Here is a 26,750-nt window from a genome sequence, read left to right as displayed (position 1 = left end):
CAACATACACCTGCACGACCAAATCTTGTTGCCTTGCACACATTCAGTCAATTATATTTTGTTTTATTTCTTTTTCTTTATTTTTTCATTTGTATAATTCACTGTATTCTCTAACTTATCCCAAACTTTATTTATTTAGACCAATTTTGTTTTATATAAATAATTTTTTGTTTGTTTGTTTGTTTTTTGTATAATACATGCTATTCTCTAATCCAAATCTTTATTAACACTAGCTCTGCCAACCAATATGTGATTGGGCTAGTCAACCCTACAAAAGACGATCATCTACCAACAGCTCCAGTGGCGTAGAAGCGTATTCTGTAGTCATTTTTGACATGATTTACCGACCTTTTGCATACTTTTTTCAGCCTTTTCAAATCTCATATCACATCAGAAAGGCATTTATTTGTCAATACAAATGAAGGAAATTATCAAAAAGTGGAAAATTAAATATCAGGTAGGGTTAGGGTAGGTGTAGGCAGGGCTTATATTGTCCAAATAAGGTGCCATCCATTTGAATTAAAATTATAATTTACACTCAATACATTATTATTGCATACTGTTTTGTAATGTACTACAATACTGAGGTGCAGATAATTTTTGGCAATAAGTAGTATAAATAGCTGAATATCCTTTAATATGAATATATTTTAACCCAGTGTAAACACAATCTTTTGCTATTTTCACTTAGTGTAAATAGCATGTACCGCTTAGAAAATATGCTATTTTCACATACCAGTTTGAAAGCCCACATTTTAGATCATTCTATTAATTTAACATTCATTCATTAACATTCAAGTGTTTTAAATCACATAATTAATATATGAAAGGGTGCTGAAATTCTTTCTTGTAGTGTGCATTTGCTGTTAGCAAGTCTAACTGAAGCTCCAGAGAAGAGCAGGCAAGCGTCTATAATATAAATGGACAAATAGAGGTTGACATGGTGAGGACAGATTGTCTACTATGCCCTACAATAGTGCTCATAGTCAGTCCCTATAAGCCGGTTATGTGCATTTACCACTAAACTTACCCTAGGCAGTGTGTGCACGATGGAATGTATACATGCACCAGTAATCAGTCTGTCAGAAACTACATACCCTCCCGGTCATCTGTGTTTTCATTGGGCTTCAATAAAGAGCGGCTGCATCTCTCAGGTTGTTGAGGCTTTGTTGACACATTGTGAGCACGACACCGTGCACAGTGTTAGGGTTGATATTTCTTACCGTGTCAGTACTGCAAACCCATGGATGCTTCATTCTGGACCTGTACTTAATTTTGATGCCTGTGTTTGCAGTTTGTCTGTCAATCTTGACGCCCACTCTGTGTGTTCTGTCACGAACAGACTTTTAACCGTGCATTGTGGAGGAGGGCAAAATGTCAGTCAGCACAGCAGGAAAATTATCAGTAGAAGGCGGCAGGGAGCAGGTTGGGGGGGTGATCAGGGGGAAGTGTCCTGGGTAGAAATAGTTTGATGATGAGGACCAGATTGGAGTGGCAAAACAGTAGGGGAATGATAAAGAAACAAAAATAAAAACTACTTTTTTTTTTAAAGAACTTATTCTTCTGCCCGAAGACATGTAAACATCAAAAGTGCTCTCTCAAAAAAACTACAGCAACAAGACTACCAACTGAGATGCACAAACACTGATTTTACAGTCTGAACAGAGTGTTTGTTTTAGTCCCTTTTATTAATCTAACGAGATATATATTTCCCTTATTAGAACTCTTGATTAGTTTATCTGCAAGGTGACACAAGCCAGATATGAACAAAACTGTTCTTATGTCATGTGGGCAGGACATTTGTAATAGTCGGACAGTACCTTGATGCAATAAGTGGTCTTATTAGTACTCAAACAACATCTTTTGTGCTCCATCCACAGGTAGAATGTAAGAAGGCCCAGCCGAAGGAAGTGATGTTTCCTCCAGGGACGCGGGGGAGAGCCAGAGGTCTGCCCTACACCATGGACGCCTTTATGCTGGGAATGGGCATGCTGAGTAAGTGTCATCTCAATTTCCTGCTTACAATTATTCATACATTAACACTGTCAGTCAGTGCTGTGATCTGATCATTGAATGGGGTGCTAATTTCAAATCAGCATGAATCTGCATTCAGACCATTTTACTTCTATAATGCAGCTTAAAAAAAATGTCGACGGGGTTTTATTTTAGCCAACAGGAATTGATTGGATTGTGAAAAGCGGGTATTACATACAGACCAGCACAGGTAGCTCACTGTGATCTATATATGACTAGTGATTGTAGAAGAAGGGTTGAAAATTAGAGGGTCAAAAAGTAAATAACATTTTATTCTTTGGAATAATGTGCACCACGAAATCATTGAAGGTATGACCAGGGATGTTTATTATTAATGTAAATGGGTTCAAATTTGATTTCATGTTGATTTTAAAAATACCTAATGGTTGGGTCTTGTTCGCTAACCATGTGTCCACAAAAATAAAGAAAAAATGTAGAACATTTTATTAATTTATTTGTAAGTTAACAATGTTTTTCTGTATGTACAATAAAATAACTCAAAACACATGTACAAAAATATGTTACATTGTATAGTACATTATATTTAAATAAATAACAAATTAAATATCAAATTAGAATTTTTTTTATATTTTAAAATCTAAATATTAACAGTGACTTTTATTAGTGTAAAATTATATTGAATTATTAGAAAATTCTGTGCTCACTGGCTCTAGATCCAGTTACGCACTGAATGTGATTTTAGAGAAAATGTTGTCTCATGCTGACCTCGGAGACAAATGGTCGTTTCAGAATGATACTCGTAAATATGTGTGTTCAAGCTTAAAGCATCGATGCTGGGCTTGATGGCGTGAAACAAGTGCATAACTGTAAACTCTGAGAACAAAATGCCAAATCATAATGTTGGAACAGGCGGACAGGGAGAGGCAACAGCCCATTGAAAGAGCTTGTCGGAGAGAGCACTGGGACTGGCGCTCTGATGCTGGCACTGCGCTCGCATTAACGTCGCCACGCTCTGCTAGCGGCTCCACGAATGCCATGCCAGTTGAAACTCCTCTCCATTTCTGCTGGGAGCCCCGCTTCAGAGTCTTCATGGATATGACACGTGTGTGCTATCACAGAGACGAGCGATGGAACCCGTCAAACACCAGAGCCGTCATCCCGACACCAGCAAGAGCTTGTCTTGACGTTTTTCTGTAGATTTGACGTGTGTCAAGAGGACAGGAAACGTAGAAACAGACAAGAATACCCGCCTCTCATCTCCCCCCTCTCAAACTTCAACCATCCCCCCCCGCCCCCTACAACCAGCTCCAATGACAAGAGATAATTACTGTGAGATTGATCGTCTGCTGAAAGTAACTGAAGCAAATAAATCGTTTGATGCCTGGTGTAGAATGCGAATGGCAGCTAATGGGTGAAGCTGCAGGAGAGGTCGTCCTGCCCGTAATTTGACTTGATGAAGCATCCTCGCCGGGCCCGCATGAAATATGTTATTGATATTCAGCCAGCTCCGCTTGCAGCCCCACAAAATCCCTAACCGACCCTCACCAGAGCAGGGCTCTGCATTATAGTACTAAATGAAGAGGAAAATGTAAGTAATGTTGAGTTATGAACCTATGATTTCAACAAACTGACCTCAAAGGAGGACGAAGTCATCCGTTCATTGGTTATTCGGTGTATGCTAGCACACTTTGAGACCTCGCGCCAATGACTGGCGCCCCCTAGCATTTTAGGAGTCTATGATATCATTCAGCTTCACAGTGCAAACAGTGCGATGTCAGCTCAAGTCAACTCTAGTCGAGGTTGATAAAATTACGCCACAAGTGGGTGTCATGAGCTTATTAGGGTTTAAAGCAGATCAGTGTTGAACAAACAGAAAGGGAGGAAGACTGAGACAGTGGGAGCAGAGAGCTGGTTAAAGGGGGTAGCGCTCACTCAATCGCATCACCGTCTTATCTAAATGAAATTGGAAAGCAGGACAGCGAAACATTCCTTTTGGTAATTTGCATACAAAAATCAACAAGGCTCATTATTTAAGGAACTGCAATTCCTTATGTGCTGAAATCTCATTAGAGCCCTGCTCTGAGCAACGGTGTTTACCACACCTAATCGAGCTATTTATCTTTATTGTGCTGGGCCTCATGTATGTTTGCTAAAATTAATACACATCTCAACCAGCGCAAAGTGCAGCTTTACCAGATGGATAATTGATTTTACAGTGAATCGAAACTGTTGAGCCATAAAATGGGCGCATTAGCATGCATATTAATAACGCAAATAAGAGGGCGAGGCCGTCGCCACTAGGCCAGATTAAGTGACAGTCTTTATTTACACCGTTGCCGGGAGACGGAAGGTGTCTGCCGTGATGACGGTATGGTTTAATGAGTCTTCTCCTCAGGCTCAGGTACCTCTCTTTCTCCCCCTTGTGTTTAGTGTTGTCTGGCTCAGTCTCGTCTCCCACCGAGGGGTCGCTGCAGCATGAAGTCTTGCCACTTGTTATAGGACGTCAAAGCTACGGCGTGTCTGGTGCTTTTGGAGCTGGTCTCATGGTGTGGTCCTTTGTTGAGCCCACCACTCAACACTGAGGCTTAGCTCGGTCATTAAACACATAAGAGAGCCATTTAGGTCTGACAATTGAGCTGAATAGTTTTGACGAGGAGGTGGAGGAATGTCTCTGGGAAAAATTGGTACCCTACGTGATTGTTTTTCTGTGCTTAGCTGAGCCAGAAGTGGCGTAAAACATGTTTTTGTTCAACTTTTGTTAGACATGTATTCGGACAAATACAGCCTTATTGTGAGCTTTTGTGTGAAGGCTCTGCACTAGTGAACAGCAGGACATTATTCTGGGTTCAAGTTGAGGCTGTAGCTGTATACTTTAAGACTATTTTCATACTTGTTTATTTGCTTAGAACAAACCTGAGTTTAGATCTAGCAAATAATATATTCAGATGATAAATTCAAAGATATTTAGGGCCAGAAAGGAACTAATTATTTTTTTACCAGCAAGGATTCATTTATTTTATCAAAAATGACAGTATAGGCATTTATAATGTTTCTGTTTCCAATAAATCTGAAGGATCAAGTAATACTAAAGACTGGAGTATTGGCTACTGAAAATTCAGCTTTGCTATAACAGCAATAAATCTAATTTTAAAATGTATTAAAATAGAAAAGTAATTTTAAATTCTAATAATGTTCCCTAATGTTATTATTAATTATATTTCATATTGTTATTTTTTTATTTCCGTATATTTTTGATCAAGTAAATTCAGCCTTGTTGAGCAAAAGATATTTGTATGAACTATATTGACAACTATATGAACAATATGAACAACACCTTTTCAAGCAGACTCATTCAGAATACTGAAAAGTTGTAGGCCTTAAAGCGCTGCTGATTTCTCTCTTCTGCGTTTAGTTCCCGTAGGTGTTGGCCCTACCAGTATGTTAATTCCCTACTGTCAACAGAGCCCCATCCCTCTACATTTAAAGTAATCTCTCTAAATGTCACAGGAAAAGCCCATGTCATGTATATTTAGTCTGGGCGTCTGGCATTTGCTCCTCCTTAAGAGTAGAGTACACAGAGCCGCTGTAGTCTCTAGAGAGACAGAGGATCCCAGATATTAAGACTTCGCAAACATATGATGCAGCACTTGGAATGAGTGGAGTTAAAGATGGCCACCTTGCTGCAGAACATTTAAGCATGTGATTTGGAGGCAAGGTTACAGGGTGAAGTTTTTTTATGGAGCAAAGTGGATAGAGACAATGGTATATCCAGAAAAATCGTCATATTCCTTTAAGGAGAATGGGTTCTACAACATTTTTCTGTATACTTCAGGCAGTAGAGTGTTTAATACTTTTATCCCATCCTCCTCCTCATCCTGATTCCCTTAGAATTTAACTTTCCTCAAGAATGGTCTTTGATTTTAAAACCGACTCTGTGGTTTACATAGCATTTACCGCAACCAGCACAAAAGCCTCCTTTCAGAACCAGTCAATAACGACAGAAAACTTCATAAAAGCAAGTTATTTCTTTTAAGCCTCTACTATAGCGCTGACCCTCACCAAAGAAACTTTGCCAGGATCAATATCTTCACATAGACTACTTCCCACCAGTCTGCCTCTGCAATGTCAAACCGAATTGATCAGAGTTATGTCTAGCCTAACTTGCAGTGGAGTATATTTATTCTCTCCAACACTAACTCACATTTGTGGCTGAGATCCAAGGATAAGCCACTAGCGATCATTTGGTGCAAGCTCGCACTATGCACAGCCTATAACTATTAGCGAAATCAATGGGGTGGGGACAAGAGTCCTCAAAAAGAGGATGGCACAATAGAATCTATATATAAATTGTTTTCACGTGATTATAGCGGCCCACTCCCTCGGGCATTTGTGGCAACAATATGGCTGATACGTACGCTTGCATTAGAAAACGTTTTTTCCTTCTGTTTGAAAGCTGTCCAGATAATTAGTGTCTAGGCTCACACTGTAATAAGCCATTGTGACAGAATAAGAACAATGGGTCTTTGGGCTCTAGCCTTGTAAAGAGGGACATGCGGCGGCCTGCCACTCAATACTGGCAGAGAGACAACTCGAGCATGTGCGTTGGGTCGCATCCCATTTTTTCTTAACAGCACGAGCAGGATGCGTTCCAGTGTTGTAAACGCTGCTGATGGCATGGTTTTTTGCTTGCTCCCAAACAAGATGTATTTCAGATAATAAAATAGTCAAGGGGAAGCCAGCTCACTCGCCCAAGCATCATCATTAAAAAGTTCTGCCTCAGCAAAGACGGCGAGAGGCGGAAAAAAACAGATTGCGGCCTTCGTGCGCTTTTGCAGTGTTTCGCTCTACTTTCGATTGACTTCTGCAATCGCTCAATCATATTCGTGCCATCTTGTCGGTATTAGCGCACAGGAGGCCGAGGCTGCGCAGAGGGACTTTAATCCGCGATGTCCTGCCACAACTATCAGCCTGCCATTGTCTCGCACTGTCGTGTCCTTCATGATCGATTAGCCCAGGCTATAAAAGAAGGGTTATCGATCAATGACAGTGGAGAGGTGAGAAAAAAAGGAGGGAGGGAGAGAGAGATGACAGCCACAGACATGTCCGTTCCCTCAGAGAGGGGAAAAAGAGGGATGAGCCCCAGGGAATGAAGCGAGATTGTGTCTTGTGATGTTTATGCTGTTCATCACTGCAAAACTGAAGTTTGCTAGCCAGCTAATCTGTTACATTGCAGCCTGGCGGGGAGGGCTGCGGTAATGTGGTGAAAGAGGAGCCGCTTCCACTTGCGTCTCGCTCGTATGTGTATTTTAAATGGCATGCTGATTTATTGGTGTGATAGGGAAGCTCTGGGCGGTCTGAGCAGTTTATCACATCCCTGGATTTTCTTCTCTCCCCTCAGGTTATCCAAACATTGTAGCAACGTATGGCCGAGGATACACTGGTTTCGCCCCAAGCTACAGCTACCAATTCCCTGGTAAGTTCCATCTTGTTAAGCTCTGTATGGTGCTTCTCTCTCCTGCTGCTGTCTGGTAATGGCCTCCCTGCTGACCGGCAAACTCACAAACACCAACATGCACCTGTCCCTGCCTCTCTCCACAGCCCCATGCTGAAAACTTTGCTCTGGTGCTTTATACTTAAAAACACATTGACATACTCAAACATTATACATCTAGATGTACAAAGACACACACATATTGCCTTGTTCGGCACCCCGCTGAAGCCCCACATCCACATGCTTGTAGCTTTACAGATAAAACCGCCACACAAAATGCTTTCAAAACCCAATGCGAGCTACAAACGAGCCTGTGGGTATCTCGTTTTGTCCTTTCACAAATATAATTCATACATTCAACTATACAATACAATTCAGCAGATCACCGAAATCTTGACTCAGCAAGGTTTTAGGCCATCCCGACAAAGACAGGTCTTTTTGTCTGAGATAAATGTGATGCAGCAAAGCAGCTCTATTATTTCACGACTCAATTCTCAGAACTGAACTTTGATAACTTGATGGTCCGAAACAGAATCAAAGCGTGCATAGTATATTTTAGTATGATGTCCTGCTAACTGGATTATCTGGTACTACTTTAATTGCACCCTATGTATTTCTGATCCATGTGTGTTTGATTTTGCATCTCTACTGAAAAACAAAAACAAACTATGGTCTAAGCCAGTCTGGTTAACAGGTTTAAGCTGGACTATCAGATCTAAGTAGAGATGTTCCGATACCCTTTTTCTCTTCCCGATACCGATTCCGATACCTGGGCTCAGGGTATCGGCCGATACCGAGTACTGATCCGATACCTGGGTGTATATCTGTATATACAGCTGTATATACTACTAGCCCTGTGTAAATTGCTAGAATTTTTTTATGGTGTGCTTCAGACAGATCCCTCAATAAAACATGAACAAATACATGGTGAACTACTGTATTTATTACAGTATTTTTATTATCTAACATGAATTTGACAGTATTATTTATTTTCTTATGCAAAAAAGAACTTCAAATGCAGCCAAAAATCTAACACCGCAAACTAAAAAAGGTATTTAAGTTTTACAATATAACTGTATAAAAAAACTGCAACAAATAAGTCTAGGAATATAAAAAAAGATCTATTAATCAGATAATCTCTTTACAACAAAACAAGTAAAAAACAAGCAACCATCTAGGCATAATTATTATTATTATAGAGATGTATTATTATTACTGTAGGCTACAACAGTAGCTTTATATATTGTCAATTTACTCATGTAAACCAAACATTTATTTTAATGGGCTGCCATGAAGATCTTTGAGTGTCTGTGTTTATGATATGACAGTATTCTCAAATGAAACGGTAAATTCTCATGAAGTGACGGTTTATGCGTTCGTGTCCTCATGACACACAGCAGAGACTACAAAACAGCGAGCTCTCGCGCATCTGTGCCAGTCACCCACAGAGATGTAGATTTTGCGGGAGTAATATTTAAATAGTATTTTGCAGTTTAATATTCACAGACACTAGTATATATTCGGCTACTGTCTGGAGCCCTGCGTTTTGACTTACACGGAAGCGACTGAACGCAGTTGCCGGTACTGAATATACTCGAGAGTCTGTAACTACCGGTACTACAGAGACATACTGCTAACCACTGATCTATAATATAGTAGCGGTTTCACTGTCTTTTGGCAGTTTAGAATGTGATGAGTGATCCAGTCATATATAGATAAGGGCTGCTAACGCGTTTTCATTTCTTCTTCGCTGCTCTAAACAGGGGTTGCTTGTGGCAACACAGCACAACTTCCTGTGTTTTCAATGCATTTTGAGCAGCGAAGAAGAACCGTGCAGCGGTTAGGCAAAGCTTGCGGTCATAACTAGGTCTTTTTTAAGAAAATGGTATCGGATCGGTATATGGGTTCATGTACTCGCCGATGCCGATGCCAGAATTTGTTGTGGTATCGGAGATATTTCCGATACTAGTATCGGAATCGGAACAACTCTAGATCTAAGCCAATCGAATAAAAATAAAAAGTTTGAAAGCATACAGTATATATATATATATATATATAAAAAGTGTACATTAGAACTTAAGCTCCTTACAAATTTGTTCACACCTACTACATGGAATACGTATAGAAATATTGGAACTTTATATGAATATGTTCTTCAAAAAACAGCTCTTGTCAATTTTAAAATGCCATTGTGTTCATGCAATTGATCCTCAGCTGTCCTTATGTAGCCTCCCTCATATCCGTGCAATCAAAATATCTCCAAGTGGGGTTGCGACCTTATTTATGTGCATACGTTTTTCATGTATGTCAGTCGCTCAGTGCCCCTCACTGGCGATGAAATTCTTCTGTTGACATGGCTGTTAAGCTTAAAGGTGGCTGTTCGACGTATCGAGAACACTTAGCCATCTTCCCCTTTGATGCCAGCGCACAAATAAACCTCAGACAATCTGTACAAGCATCCCAAACTAACCATCGAGAGCAGACGGAATATTCCAGTGGCGACTTAGATAAATAAACGAAGCGGGAGGGGGTGAGGGAACTAGAGTAATAGATAATGAGGAAGTGTAAATTGGCAGGCGCTTGAGGAAGAGCTGCTGTGACTAAGCCCGGTTAGAGGGATTAAAACATCATTGTAGGCTCACTCTCTTCAGCGAGAAGTCTTAGCCCAGTGCCATGTTTGCAACAGTTCTGAGCCTAACAACATAGCAAGTCACCTCAGAAATATATGTGTAGGCCTATATCTAAACGCTAAACTCCCACCTGATGTTAAAAATAACCGGACGAATAAACACATGCAGTCCTGCCCATGCCAAAAACCTCATAACGCTAGCTGAAAAGCAATTGAGTGTATCGAATGCATATTTTTAGTGATATTGACCCTGGATATAGAGCTGAAGGTTTTGCTGGCATATGACTCACTGGAAAATAGGCTGAAAACTGCTTGACTTAAACTGCAGTTCTAGTGCAAAAAAGGCCTTTTTTTCTCCGCTCATTTAATCCCCTGGCTTTTCTTGTAAAATGATCTGCCCAGTGCCACTCCAAAAGCGTCCCCTCGCTCTTCCATTTCACATGTTGTCAATGACCTTGGTGTTGAACATATAGGGTGAAACAGCTTTTTTTCCAGACTGCTCGTAGCACCTGGGATTTACTATAAGCTCGGCTGCGGCGAAGGTTAAAAATTGACTGTTGAAAAGAGAGAAGGTAATTTTTTTCAAGGCACTTCTTGTAATCCGCACAGGTGACTGGATTTGTAACAGGTCACGGGGGATGGCACGCGCGGGTCTGTGCATGTATGCAAGTTACTGTGGAGATTTTTAATGAAAACAAGAACTATAAATTGCTTATCAATGGCACAAAGCCATGTAATGCTACAGTATGTGCGTAAGATCGATATACAGTGTTTGTACCTTTCTAGTCCTCCTCGGGGAACAGCTTTGATCACGGATGGATTTAGTGTTTCTCTCTGCCCCAAAGACACACAGGCTAAAATAACCAATGGTGCTATGGCAGTTTCTAAGCAAGTGTTGCTGCTATTGTCATTTTCATACTAACATGTCCTCTGGTAGATAAGATAAGAAACGGCTGACAGGATCAGGCCACCTTCACTGTTATCTCCCTCTTTGCCAGGACACAGACGCACACACATTGTTCTTCTCATTTTTATGAGACCGAGAAGGGTGTTTCAGAGGCTATAAATCCACGAGAAACACATCTAAAGCTCGGTGTCTCTCCAGCAAGCCTGCCCGGTGGATCCATCGGGCTTTCCCCAAGCTGTGAGAGAAGATCTTCTCATTTTGGCGTAAGTCTGTAGATTAAGGCTGTATTGATCCAGAGGAGCGCAAGTAGAGGTTGTCTTACGGAAGATAAATTTACGGTCCGACCGTGTTGTTGTTATGCGTTTTGTTTATTTCCTCCATTTGATCTCGCCCCATGTTGGGCGCCGACTGCTTTTGGTTCTCCAAGCAACGAATCATCTCTCCTCATCTCCTTTCCGCCATGATTTCTGTTTTTTGACGTGACTGGTATTGATGAAAGCTGAAGGATGTTCCAACATCAAGGTCGCCGCCTCTCTCAGCCCAGTCGGAACGAACAGCATGTTAGAACACCATCCTTTAGCTCTCATTCATCTATTTATCCTTCTGTTCTCCTCAGGAGGAAGAACAGGGAGAGCTGGAATTGATGCTTCACTTTTGATTAGGGCCCAATCAGTTATGCAAACACAGAGGCTGTCAGGCACGGGGCCGTTCTCCATTCTCCAGGCGCAGCCCTCTGCTGGCCCTGTCGTACAGATAACACATCCAGGCTCACAGGATATTGAAGTGCAAACAAACAAATAAAGATGGCGCTTTGGCTGACCAGAGATGCTCTTTGTGTGGGAACCGAGAGAGACGAAGAAGGAGAGGAAATTGGGAGATGACAGAAAGCAGGCGTCAGTGGCACTTGCTGAGGGAAGGTATGATATGAGCCCTGCCCCGCTGAGCTTGGCAGCACCTACAGACTTGAGGAAAGCGGCACAATTTCTTCTCTTTGACCCATTGTGAGGAGAGGGTCATAAAAAGAGGAGAAAAAATGAGAGAGAGAGAGAGCAGATGAATAGGCAACAGTGAAGTCTCCTGCAGCTGCACTACCCCATTCAGCTCTTCATCCAAATTAGCTCTAATTGAAAAGGCTGCTTATTAACTCAGTAGGCACGAGGCAAACATTCACCACGTTACATGCTCAAAATGGGGACCGCTGAGCCGGACACACACACACGTTTCTTAAAAACGTAGTGTGTGTCTTTACGGAGTGCACAATGGCAGAGGTCATTTTGGAGGTCGTCTCGTAGCGATAGATAAGACAGCCTGTCTCATGCGCCCTGCTTGCGGTAATCACGCTGATGACTCATCTGCTGTTCCCCACAGTCAGGCTGAATCCCTGTCATATCCCGCTCTGCACTGCAGAGGCGGTTTAACCAGTACGGGTTTAATTATCAGCTTGTATCAGATCCACAACTCAGACACCGCTCTGAATGGACCAGCTTCTTTTGCCTTTAGGGAAACGCTGCAAAATGTCACATGACAAGCACAATCACAGCGTATTTGAGTTTTAATATACAGTTAATTGAAGAGGAACCGGTCAGATTTCACTGTGGACAGGCCGTTTCTCTACTCTGTGTCCTGTAGCTCATCGTTTGACATGATTAATTAAGAGATTATAAAACAAAAGATGAACAAGCTACAGAAGCAGATTTACAGATCCAGTGTTTTTGTTCCGACTTAATCTGTGACATGCTACATTTTGTTTCTAATTCTTGGGTGTATAAAATCCTGCTTTACACAGTGAGTTTTATTGTATTTTATTTATTGTATCATGGTATTGTGTGTTTTTATTTTTGATATTTTATGTCATTTATGTGTTTATTCTTTTTCTTTTTTTTCTTTTTTTTTAATCATCAGTCAAACTTTGCTTTCCAGATCAGTTTTATAAACTTTATAAAAGATTTAGATGACATTTTGAAAATATCTGAAGAATGGAAGAATAAGCCAAAATCTAATTGTCAGCAATGATGCAGTTCTTGGCTTGCCTGCATCAGCTAATAGCCACTTCCTGAGATGTCAGCTGGGGCCACTTCTAGCTGTCTCCCATTCCTCTGGCCAGATCATTTTTGCACTTGAGCACTGCTCTTATCCTGCCTTACGAGTGCTAGTGAATTCTAAAATCTGCTGCACAGTCTAAAAAATGTATATGGATTGATGTACATTACTACACAATTAGATTAGCATCAGCCCATTGCCATTTCCGCCTGTCATACAACCACAGATCAGCCCCCTCTTTTACACTGATCAATGAGACATCCAGTACCCTCAGATGAGCTTCTTAAAGAATCTGGCCTGATGAGAGGCTGACTTTGCCTGACCCTGCTGGATTAATCCTTGTGCCCCTGTACCAGAGATATAGTATTTGTCTGGCCAGTAATTGCCCTCATCAAGGAGGCGACAGACTGCAAAGAAGGGCGTCAGGCAGCCTGTAGAGGAGACCTGTCCCTGGGCTGCAATCTCATTATATGTGCTCATGCTGATGGCAGTGATTGGACCTGAATCCAGGGGGCCGGGAAGCTGCGGGGGAGGCAGGCCGGTTGGCTCTAGCCATATGAGGTCTCGCTGATGCCTCGGCAGGTTCTGGCATTAGCAGGCCAACCAGATTCAGATCCTTTCAAATCCCAGATGTCATGATCTTCAGCGGAGTGACAAAGTTCACCGCTTGTGCGTCGTTTCACCCTTTTGATCTTCCTTTCTCATCTGGAGTTGAACTTTAGATCCTGAATTAAGATCCTGTTTGCCGAGCACATGGCATTACACATTTCTGTATTTAACTAATGGGCTGGTTTCATCACTGGACATACATCAATACGACATTCAGAGCGGTGACTTTGCACTATACATTCCCTGTTGTATCCTTAGGCAGTAACTTGCGTTTTCTTAGCTAAAGCCTTACCAGTAATATTTATGCAGCGGTGTCAGCCTGTTATTTTACTCTATTTGTTCTGTGCACCAGAACTGATATATATTTTTCTCTGCTGCTCATTACCGCTTTGAAAAATGTCTTTCTTTTGAGTGGTTGTAGGTTTTATTGCCTCGTGTAAAGTGGCGTCTTCTCTGAACTCCCTCCCCTGGTGCAGCTTCTTCCCCTGGGTACAGTTACATTTGTCTTTCTCCAACCCCTCCATCCCCCATTTTCCCACTCAGAGGACTGTGCTTTGTGCAGATTAAGCATAATATGTAAACCAGGTACGAAGTGTTGTATGCAAAATTTTAATAACTAGCCTAGCTTGTAAGATAGATATGCACTTTGCTTTTGTTATGTGTCCTTTGCTGATCTTTTGTGATGTATAATACCCGACCGCACTGCTGTTTTGTGATGCTATTCAGAAAGCCCTCCTGGCCTATTTTATACAAGCCTGAGATGATGGATGTACTTGAGAAATCTGGTCATGCCTTCTGCCTTCAGAAATTGCTCTATAAGATGCACTATTAGTCAGACACAGCTTCACACCTTGTATGTGATGCTCCCTGTGGCCGTTCATATATTCCAGTGTTCTTCCTTTCAGTGCGATTCTCAGATCAATGAAAACATTTCTCTGTTCATGAATGAACCATAGTACATTCTTACAACCATAGAAAATGTGTCTAGAAAAGTGCATAGAAAAATTGTCTTAATCTACATGTTTTCTTATAAACTTGCAGTACTTCCATATAAGATGTCTTTTTTTAATGCCACGTTATCATTTAATATCATATTATATTATGCTCACAATGAATGTCGGGGTTTTCTAGCTGGTGTTTTATGTTCTATGTACATGTATGTTTCAAGGCAGTTGCAGGATAATTCTGTGTGGTTGATAGGTATTTGATAGGGGGTTCTGAGTTATTATTTTTATACATCAACCTATGAAAAAAGTAAGTTTTTTACAAATGTGGGCATGATATAAGGTATCATTCCTATCCCTGAACAGTGTTCACATAAGTGTTTGTTTCAGCGCTCATGCTCCTGGATGACAGCAGTGTAATTGTTCTGTAGCCGCACTGAATGTGTTAAGCGGTGGCTTCCGCCATGCACACCTCATTGAAATAATCACAGCTAAATTCACACCTCTCCGCCACAAACGGCCGAACCCCTGCAGCCGGCATTGACCCATGATTCTCACACCTGTAATTCCCAAAGCCACAGACTCGTTCATCGTCAGCACCCTCATTAGTCGTAGATTCGAGCAGGAGGGCATAATACGGAGGTGTTTTCTGCTGGCGAACGCCACTCGGGCTTGTGCATTTGGAAGCCTCATTGCCCAAGCTCCCGGCAGTCTTTGATAGCTCTGCAGAAAGGCCCTTTTGAAAGTAATACAAGTCAAGGGCTTCTACTAGAGAAGCATGACTCACCTCTCGTTTGCCAGATGAAAAGATGGTCTACGAGATTGCTCTTTTCTTTTATCCACCTTTTTTTCCTAAGATGCTCATTTTAGCACTCGCGTTTCTAATTCATTTCTCTCTTGAATGTCTTTTATAATGGCTACATCAACTAATAGTGCATTTTGAGTGCGTTTGAAAAGCAAGGGCACGGTTCCTGTTCTTTGATCCATTTTCATCAGGGGTTTAAATGATGTTCTGATACATTCCATATCAAATTCATCAGATGTATTGCCATTTCTGTCTTAATGTTAGCAGCCCCACTAATCTCATTTAATGGCCATTATGACTTAAAATCATGATCGACCGTGTCTAATTATTTAATGTCTTTGACTCACAGATTCGGCAAAGAAAACAAACGATGCGCAGTCCAAACTGGAGCGTCTCCAGAGGACTGCTGGCAAGAACAAACAGGCATTAGCGATCATAAAATAAAAATTGCGCATTCGTAAAATGTACAGAGAAGACTTCAGGAGGCAGAGAAGTGAGGGGACAGCAGGAGGAAATAGCGAGGGAGAGAGAGGGGACAAGTGAGGACGGCATCTCCTCCAGGGCTTCGGGGTGGAACAGATGTGTCCTTGTCCCTCCTCCAGGCCAGTCCGGCCTAGCTGAGCACGGCCACTGACAGAGCAAACAGGCTGGAAAAATGGGTAAAAGTGGAAAGCTAAATATTGGCGTTATGTCCTCGGTAATAGAGAGGCCATGAAATTGATTTGATTCTGCCAAGCTGTTCCTGGGGATAACACTCACCCCTCCACCCCAAACTCCCCCTCCCTTGCCCTGCCGACCCTCTTCAGGAACAAAGCAACGGAGAGATATGTGAATTACCTTCTTAATTTGCGGTTTCTGAGTAAGTAAGTTGTTGCCAGAACTTTCTAGATCTCTAGCACACAGGCATCCAAATGTAATATTACTATCAGCCAAAAAAAAAGAAAAAAAGAAGAGTTCAGCAGCACCACAATTAATAGCAGTATTGACGGGACGCAGCGGTGAGCGAGTGTTCTCCATTTTCTGAGAAATGTTTTACTCATGTCAAGAGCCGGTTTTGTTCTGAAGAGGCTGATTAGTGGGACTAAAACTATTATTTACAGGAAGTGAAATGCAGCCTCTCAGGTGAGACCAAAGGTATCTCCGTTTGATGTTGTAGAATTAACTAACAGGATAGTTCAACTAAAATTTTATGCCTGTCATCATTTACTTGCCCTCCTGTCATCCCAAACCTTTGTAGCATACTTTTTACTGTGATACGTAGAAAGAAGATATTTTGAATGAGTGGGGTCCAAACAACTTGAGGAATAATAAATTATTTACATTACTCTAAAAAAAGTAATAAATTAATCAGTATTAGCCTAAAGAACAGACCAGAAATCTTGATTGCAATAATACTGATGAATTTGCTTGGTTTGTGCTGTGATTGTGTGTCCTTATTAGAGGATTGAGTTAGCTGAGCAACATGCTAACATTAGAGGCTCTTATGCACAGAGCTGCTTGTGTGCTGCCTGGAATTGCTGCCTATGTAGAAATTAAATGTGCCATTAAATTTTTTTTTATTAGTAACTTTTCATATAAAGTATTTTCTTGAAACATTTGTTTTGGCTATGGATAGCATTTGCATAACTTGTTTGAAATATAAATATTTAGCATGATTTATAGTATGAACAAAAAACACTTCCATTGAAAAATTTTGGGTCAGGAATATATTTTTATATTTTAACTTAATTTTATTTTGTAAGAGATTATTACTTGTATTTAGCAAGGAGTATTAACTGATCTATTTTAATGCTGTTGTTTTAAGCTTTCTTATGTTATTAAAGAATCATAAAATAGTTCAATTGTTAAAACATAAAATTACCTTTTTCTGGTCAAATAGCAGAAGAGACTCCCTTTTAATATATGAAGAAAAAAAAACCTTGCAAACCATAGGCATTTCAACTGTTGTGTATTTTCCAAAAAGTCTCATTACAAGATGTGCATTAATTGTACAATGTTACTCTCAACACTCTTTAGAAGTAATTTAAAGCTCCACATATTTTCACACATATGCATCTGTCTTTGCATTGTGATTGTCAGGTTGTCTCATACATGCAGCCTTTCCAGGGTTTCTGCATGTTCTTTCAGAAATGCTGTGAAAACACATTGTCAGAGGCGACGGTGACGCTCTTAAAGGAAAACGCCACCGATTTTTAAATATTCGTCTATGTTCTTCCCTCAGCTAGGCAAGTTGATATGTACCTCTCTTGTCTCAGTAGCCTTTTTTCCACTGTCGAGCCAGTGCTTTAAACTGGCCGGGTGGGGCTAATAGCCTTGGACCTGTAGCACCGAGGTCAAAATAGCGTTGCGTTTCCACCGTCGGGCCAGAAGCTCCACTGCACTTCCCCAAAACCCGCCCTTTACATGCCTCTCAGGAACAATGTCATGCAACCCCATCATTTCACCAACAAAGAGAAGTTATCAGAAAACTAAGAAATAAGTCAATGGAACTAGCACAATCACAAAACGAACATGATAAAAGCGGCCGTTTGTTTACATGCTTTAAGTATTTAAATCCAAAAGCATCAGTTTTACTATAATAAGTAACACATTTATCATAATGAATTAATTTATAAGGTTTGAAAAGTCCTTAGTCACACACAAATAAAGCATTAAGAACATAGCCTGCTTATTCACTCAAGTCATTTTCTGTTTATTTGTAGTCACATACATCACATTTACAAAGAACGATAATTTCTGTATTTTTTTATAAAAGCTCCCAAACAAAAAAAACATTATATTTTAATGGCATAGGCTACACGGAGCTAAAATCTCTCTAAAGACGTATGACAGATCAAATATGTTACTAAAGAAATACATGATTGTGATAGAGAATAAGAAGCTGACGTCTGATTTCTTCAAGCAGTTGCATTTACCATGTTTACTAAGGTATCGTTTATGAAAAGCGTGCATAGTCTTTTGTATGGTGATTATAATCCACATTGGATCAGGTTATTTCAAAAACTCGCTGCTGACTGAAAGTGAGTTTTAAACAACTTATTTCTTAAGTTTTTTTTGCTTAGCTTTATGAAATGATCCACTGCGCTGATGCTTTCCAGACGCTGAGAAATTCCACCTTTGTTCATAACCTAAGCTGGCCCGCTTTGGCCCGAGGTTTTTGTCGGGCCAAAGAGAAGACAGTGGAAATGCGACTGGCCCTGGCACGCACTACCACGCCCACTTTTGGCCCGACAGTGGAAACACGGCTATTCACTGTAGCACACGACGCCGCTATGAGGAGCACATCACAGCACTTCGACCTAGCGCAGTAATATCATCACTCCTCACATTGGTTGTATTGTGGAAGTTAGAGGGAAATGAAGAGGGGGGGGGGCGGTTAAGAAGTGATGATATTACTGCAGCGCGGTCGAAGTGCTGCGATGTGCTCTTCTGCCATACATTATAGTGATAATTTTTATCCCCTTAGGAAATAACCACTGTTTATTTTGTGTCACCATACTTACTCGTGTAACTACTCATGTAACTGTCTTTAAATAGGGAAAACATGGAAGTGTTTTGGTAGCTTCTAAATTCATCCCTGTTTGGATCATAAGGAATGAATGATACTAATCTAAACACTAGCATAGTGGCACCGCATGCTACAGCCATTGGGTGCATGCACCGAGATGGGGGAAGTACGTATCACCTTGTCTAAGTTGAATGAAGTACATAGTGGAATATAGAAAAACGGTGGAGTTTTCCTTTAACTGGAAGCAACGGTTTCTTTTCAAATAAGAATAGTCAATCAATAGGGTCTAGAAAATGCATTGTTTGCTGAAATATTTAACACTTGCTGCTATATAGGCTGTACTTTCATCTATCTAGATGTTAAGTGCTCATTCCCATTGTTCAATGCTACAGCTAATCTTGTCCTAAAGACTTCTTTTTGATTAGGCATTAGCAGCACATGAAAGGTTATTAAGGCCACTAATATGAGGGTTTGGAGGGCGTCTGTGCTGAAGAATAGGAGGGAACCCGTAAGAGACAGGGCTAATTACCATCCATCCTTCTATGTGAACCCAACCATCTGCCAGTGTCACCCACTTATTGTCTATTGGCTTTCAATCATGAACGGACCGCTGCAGCCAAAGATGTGTGTTTTAATTAGAGAGCAGCTCTATAATTATATTTATATTATAATAATGACTTTGACGAAGCGTTTGAGTGGATGTCCTTCATTGTTCACTAAAATGATAATATTTAATTATGATGTTTGAACACTGCAGATTTGAGCAAGCTGAGTGGTTCTGTCTCTTTGACGTGCACACGTGGGCACGCCACCACACACACACTTGTGTGCTCTCGCTTAGTAGCTCTCTTTTTCAAACACACACAAACAGAGAAGAGACAAGTTCTTGCCATGTACAATAGTGCAGCAGCACTCATTTGCTTTGTTTCTATTCTTGTATTCTTGAAAATATACATTTTCTATCTTAGCTGCCTCCTAAGATACCTCCTATGATTATTTTATCGTTATTCCTGTATTCCATCAATGATCTACTATTTGTGCCATTAGCTTTGCAACATTCTAACATCAAACTCTATTGGAATCACTTGTGAATTGCTTTTGGTGTTGCTAATTGAGTTTCTGCCCATGTAGAGGATTCCAAATCAGTCAGTTATGAGATGATGATTAGAATGCAGCCTCAGAAGGCAGCTCGCTATTTAGGCAATGAGGCAGCTCACTAGGCTTTGAAACAGAGCTATTGATGTTAGTGGAAGCCAATGGCTTGTAAACATGAATCTTGGACTCTGCATTCAATGTATTCACCTACAGTTGGTTTACTCTCTTTTGCGCATTATATCACGTCCCCTCCGTCACTGCTGTACCATACCTGTTCCCTTCCCCTTTGTAACGCACACTTAAAGTGTATTAAAGGGCACTTGGAAGCGAACAATTAATCCCTGATGCCTAATCTCGTAATAACAACATAAAGAGCCACTAAACCGGGAAGATGAAGACACTTTCATCCAGCCTTTCTCACAAATCACGGCCTCCGTGCAGCACCCTGTAGCTGTAGCATCAGTTCACACTGCCTGGAGACCAAATTATCCTCCTGATTGATTGAGTTTCTAGACATAAACCAGAGGACGATTTGCCTGCTCTGCTTTACGATGCTCCGTCTCTGTCTCACTCCCTCATTCTCCCGCCCAAACACGAGCGGCAGTACAGAGATAAGTGACTTAAGTGGACTACAAAGTGTCGGGAGCATGGAGCCATTTCCATATCGCCTTTGTGCTGCCGATGCCGGTCATGGTTGGAGTTAACCCTATAGTGTTGCGCTGGATCATCTTTCTGGCTCCGGATTTCTCTCTGCCTTTATGGAATTCGAGCTGCAGTTTCTGACTCACCCCCTGGTCTCGTGTCTCTTTTCAGCTCTTGTTATACCGTGAATTTGTGATTTGTGAGGTGTTATGGAAGCTGGAACTGCATGAGTAGAACATTCTCATTTGCTTGATGACTGAGTGTTTGGTGTGTTGTAATGCTAAAGACAAAATTAAACTAAAATGACAAATTTGACTGAAAATACACAGGCAAATGGACAGTGTAGGTTATATGGCAATGAAAACACACATTTTTTTCATTTTTTTTGCCTTGAAATACTTTTAATTTCATTGAAAATTCACGTATTTTTCTAAAATGTATATATTTTTTTGTACTGTCATTACAGCCGTAGTTTAATTACTGTTCAAACCTTTGGGCTTAGTGAGATTTTTTTTTTATGTCATTAAAATAATAATAATAATAAAAAAATATTGTAAAATATTATTTTAAGAAAAAAAAAGTTGTAAGTTTTCTATTTGATTTTTATTTTTTATGTTATTTATTCCTGTTATAACTGTGAACTGCAGTGTTATATTTCCACCATTAAAGCATTCTAGTCCCTTTACATTTCACATGATAACTGAAATCGTATTAGTTTATCTCAGTAACTTGACCGCAGAAGCTCAGTAGCATATCCGAAAGTCTGATGCTCGGCCGTGGCCCTCTCGCTGTGTGCGCCAAACAGATAAGCTAAAAAGCACGTGGTCACCCATGCAGAAATACCCCGAGTACATTAGGGCCACTGCAGTCTCCTCCGCACTCTGAAGACGCCCACAGTACACAGTGCATTACAGCAGCCTGAAGAACCTGCACAGACACTGCAGCAACTTTGAGTCAGTAATGTTGTGAGGTAGCTTGATCCTGCTTTTTTTCTAATTTATCCTCTCCTCTCATTTTTCCCTCTCCTTTTTTTACCCTCTCCTCTCCTCCCTTCACTACTGCCTATTCCCACCCTGTTCCTTCTCTTTCCTATTCTTTTGTCCGCTTGTGTCTGTGCCTACCTTTTTTTTTTACTATCTTCTCCTCTCATAACTTCACACTCTCACATTTTTTGTCCTGTTCTCTGTTTTATTTTCCTGTTCTATCCTCTCCTTACATCCTTTTGCTAATGCCCATTTTCTGCCTCTTCCCTCTTCTCTGCTTCCTTTTTCTGTCCTGTTCCCTATTTTTGTTCTAACCTCTCCTTTTTTCCATTCCTTTTTGTGTTGTGTCTCTGTCACCTCCATTTCCTCACTTTTTGCCTTGTTTCCCTTTCTTCTCCTCTGTTCTCTTGCCTATTCGTGAATTTGTTTTTACTCCACTTGCACTTGCAACACCTGTTCTTCTCTTATTTTCACTATTCCTCATTTTCCCTCTTTTTTTTACTATCTTCTCCTCTTATTCATTCACTACATCCTTTGTCTGCTCTGTTCCTCTCCTCTCATTTTCCATCCTGCTATCCTCTCATTCCCTCTCCATGCGTCTCCTCCTCCACTCCCCCCCCCCCCCCAACCCACAGGCTTCCCGGCAACAGCGTACAGTCCAGTAGCAGCGGCGGCAGCAGTGGCGGCAGCGCGTGGCTCAGGTAGGGGGGCCCGTGGAAGAGGCGGCTACGCAGCATACCCTCAGAGCACAGGGCCAGGTAAACGCTCTGGCCGGAGATCTGTGTGACTTCTGCTCTCTCCATGCTGCTCTTAACTAGCCGCCTCTGTCCTCTCTCACACACTCACACATACACACAGTCTGTAGTTAGAAGGAAGGGACAGGACTCAAGGCTCCTGCCTGCTTCCCCTCCTTTCCTGTTGTAGATGTGATTTATGGCGCTAGCAGAAGTCGATCTGAGACCAGCTTTTGCCCCCTGTTTTCTTAATTTAGTTAAAGTCAGTATTATTGTCGGTGGAACTGGTAACAGATCAGGGCAGGGGCCGGCTTCCGCTCACACAGCCATTTGTACTTTACTGTAGCTGCTGTATTTGTTTCGCTATCCACCCCCCCCCCCCCCCACACACACACACACACACGCGCGCTAAACACATTACACATGGACTTACACGAATGAGCCTTTTCATTTCTCTTGGTTTGTCAGTTTTCACATTTAATCGCTGGCGCTCTCTGCTGTTAATGCCTTCCTCTGTCATTCGGACAAACTTGGTTCACCTTTGACAAAAAAAAATAAAAAAGAGTGTGCACATTAAAAGTTCCCTTGTTCCACCGTGGTTATTGATCCAGAGGTTGGATAGCTTAATCTATCAATCTGACTTTGTCTGTAAGACACAAGGATACTTAAATAAATAAACGGCAGGAAGGAACAGCCCTCGGCCTTCTCGCTGACGTCTGCCCTTTAGCACAGTGGGAAATGATGGCCTTGACTAATTTCCAATAAAAAAGGGAAGCCATAGTAGGTGCAAAGTTTATTTACACACATCCACACTGATATGTTGTCCAAGCACATAAAAAAGCAAACACACACTTTTTCGCTCACGCGCATGCATTTACTGCATATTTTGACTGGAGTTCGCTCCATTGACACCTGCTCTCCGGCAGACAGCTATCCACCCCTGTGTAATTGGCAGACAGGCGTAAAAGTGGCTCGGCGCACGGTTTGAAGGAACGCACTCGACAGAGCGTGAGCCAATCAGTCATGCCTCTCCACCCAATCAGACGTGTTTGATTCTGATTAGCATTCCGCTAAAGAAACCAACTTAGCCTAAAAAAAACAGCTCTCTGCATCGCATTGCTGTTTAATGTGTGTGAATTACACCAGGCTTGTTTGGAGCAGGCTCTGAGTTTAAACCGAGAGCTACATGAGAAATGACTCTCAGGCGATGGCGTCTCCAGAGTTTTAAACAGCTCGTGGTCATAGTTGTCAGCTCAAAGAAGTCATACTCAAGGCTGGCATTGTGAAATTCAGATCCAGTGAGCTCAATTTTCATTTGAACATTGAAAGCTTGGGTTATACTGTGTGTTTTGGAGAGGAATGTGATTAGGGAAGGTCTTGGCCCACTGGACCAAGTTTATTAGGCCAGAGTAGTTATTTTAGCACCCTCCTACCCCCCATGGCTAGCGTTTTAAGCTTATGGCGCAGTTGCACTCTTTTGTGACTGATGGAGTCGCTCCATGGTTGCGTTGTGACAGAAGTGAGAAAGCCATTGAGACAGAGCACTGACATTTAAGGATGACCTTTTCCGAGAACCTCATCATCTATTACCCAACTGATCTTCATTGCGCAGCACAATTTATGCACCCCTGCTGTGCATACATTTGCTGCTAGGCGAAGGATGAGATGTGTTTGCGTGCCGACTGTCAGTCAGTTAACTCCTGCGCAAACCTGCCGGCAAGGGTACGGTGAAAGTCAGAGGCTCCGCTCTGACAGACGAACTGTCGCACTCCATTCTGCGAGGTACTCTGGTGAAATGGTGACGCCAAAGACAGCTTTTGCAGATCTTCTTCATCACTGCATAATCTCCGTCATTCACCCGAGGGCTGTTGCACTTCCTCCACCTGCTTGATGCAATAATTTAAGTATTTAAAAGAGAGGTTCTCAACCTAGGGGTCACATTTCCTACAGTATGTGGCTCACCAGAGATGCAGGTAAGGTCGAAGAAATTTAATATAATATAATATAATTAGTTCTGTCAATCAATAAAAAATGTTTTTTGACTGAAAAACAGTATCAATGACAACAATACTGATTTCTCTATTCTAATAAATATAATTCTAATTAAAACAATAATTCTAATTGTGGTCTCAAGAATTATGAAACAAAAAAGGGCTGTGACCTAAAGATTGAGAACCCCTGATTTAAATCAGTATATTCCACTAGATCTGAGTCATCCATAGCAGCAACCTTTTATAATTATTATTGTCAGTAAGGTGATAAAATGAATGAGACATACTTTAGCTAGGCTAAATGGTGTGTGTAATTTGAGTGGGTTTCGTTGGTTACCGACTGGGCCTCTCTGTATGAGTTTGGCCCAGGAAACAGATCATCACTTGGTAGTGATTGATCATTATGCTACAGTTAACAAGGACAGATCAGCAGACATTTTTTATGGTCTGGAAGCCTGTTCATTTATTACGAGCTACTTTTCAGATTGGTTTAGCATTTTAAACTGAATGTGATTTGTTAAATGGACATAAATTCACTCAAAGCCAGAACATTCTGCAGAAGCTCATGAAATGGCATGTATATGTACCCCAGATTTCACCTAGCACTTGAAAATGGCATGCTAACTTTTCATTTTTATATAAACGATCATAAAAACAACCACAAACCAACCCTGCTGTTGTGTTGGTTTTGTAAGATGCTTGGCCGATGGTCATGTTTCTGTTATTTCTCTCTTGTTTGGTTTGGTCCTGCTGAGAGCCAGTGTGTGTAAGTCAGAGACAGCACCAGTTGACTTCCTCTCTCCACACTGTCCTCTGGTCACACTCCAATGGAAGGTTTGTCCCTGCTCCTGTACTTCCCTCTTCCCTTGTTTATCTTTCAATCTTTTTCTGTTCTCTCATTTATGTATTCTTTTTCTTGGGTTTCAGTATTATTTTTATACCATTTTCCTTTTTCGGATCTGTTTATCATATAGTGCAACCTGTAGTGCTAGAAGGCATAGTTCATAAAAAGATTATATTATTTACTCACCCTCATGTTATTCTTTCAGATGAATATAACTGTATATATTCAATATATATATAGTTGGATATAGTTTCCAAGGCATTTGTCATTTTCACTTAAAAAGTTTAAATGAAACTTTAAATGTTTTTAATTTGTTTATTTTTTATTTCAGCTTTGTTTCAATTAACAAAGTTTTTGTTTAGTTTTAATTGTTTTAGTTAACGATAATAATCCTGGATTTGTGTACAAATATATTTCCAATGAATCACTTGATCCAATTCACAGAATGATTCATTCACAGTTCAGTCAAACCAAATTCGTGATCCTTTTATGGTGCTTTTCCATCCTTTTTAAAAGCGTAAACTCTCCAGTTTCCATTCACAATCATGAGGGTGAGTAAATGATGAAGAAGTGTTGTTTTTAATAAACTAATCCTTTAACACTTGTCAATAGGGATGTAACGATATTGACGATATTGCAGTGGTAAACGTGTCTCGATATCGTCGTGGTTGGGTTACAATATTAAAAGGACAGGTCTCCGCCAAAAAACAAGAGGAATAAACACAGTCCCGCGGAACAAATCATTGTTAACTACATATACCATGATCCTTTGCGCTGTGTCGTCACAGCAACCGTTGTTAAGCCAATAGGATTGCACGCTGTCCACACAAGCTCAAAGCAAGCCAGCATGGCCGACAGCGATACTGGATGAAAACAACAAAACCGAAGCTGAGATTGTGACAGCCCCTGCAGCTTTTAAATCAGATGTCTGGAAACATTTTGGTTTCGCCGTGTCAAAAAACGCAAAAGGAGAGAAGGTGGTGGACAGACAATGGACTATGTGCAAGCACTGCCACAGTAAACTGCGATACAACACAGGAAACACAAGCAACATGAGTCAGTTTGGGGATCACAAATCATTTGAATCAGTTTGGGAGTTCGTAGCGGGTTCGCGAATCATTTGAGTCAGTTCGGGAGTTCAAAGCGGGTTCGCGAATCATTTGAGTCAGTTTGGGGTTCGCAAATCATTTGAATCAGTTCGGGAGTTCAGAGAGGGATCGCGAATCATTTGAGTCAGTTCGGGAGTTCGTAGCGGAAAAGAAAGTTTCTAAAGAAAAACTTGAACATTAGCTAAAGGATAGTTCAGTGTTTTTCTGAAGGCTTTTTGCTAGACTGTTAAGGATTTTTTTTACTGTTTTTTTTTCTTCTCCCTTGCAATGTAGATATTTTGATCTCTCTGATGAAAAACGTGAACATAAGCTAAATGATAGGTCAGTGTTTTTTTAAAAGGCTTTTTGACTGACTATTTTAAGTTTGTTATTTTCCTAAATACCAGTTTTAAAAGGCTGCTTTTATTTGCCTTGCACATTTAAA

At 41.0% G+C, this 26,750-nt stretch overlaps 1 pseudogene; it reads left to right on the top strand.

The window, feature by feature from the left end:
* Window positions 1-26,750, top strand: part of LOC113114809 (RNA-binding protein Musashi homolog 2-like) — a 244,357-nt pseudogene that overhangs the window by 193,292 nt on the left and 24,315 nt on the right.

This window comes from Carassius auratus, chromosome 15, assembly GCF_003368295.1.
Source record: "Carassius auratus strain Wakin chromosome 15, ASM336829v1, whole genome shotgun sequence".
Lineage (NCBI taxonomy): Eukaryota > Metazoa > Chordata > Actinopteri > Cypriniformes > Cyprinidae > Carassius > Carassius auratus.
This window is presented reverse-complemented; position numbering and strand designations above follow the sequence as displayed.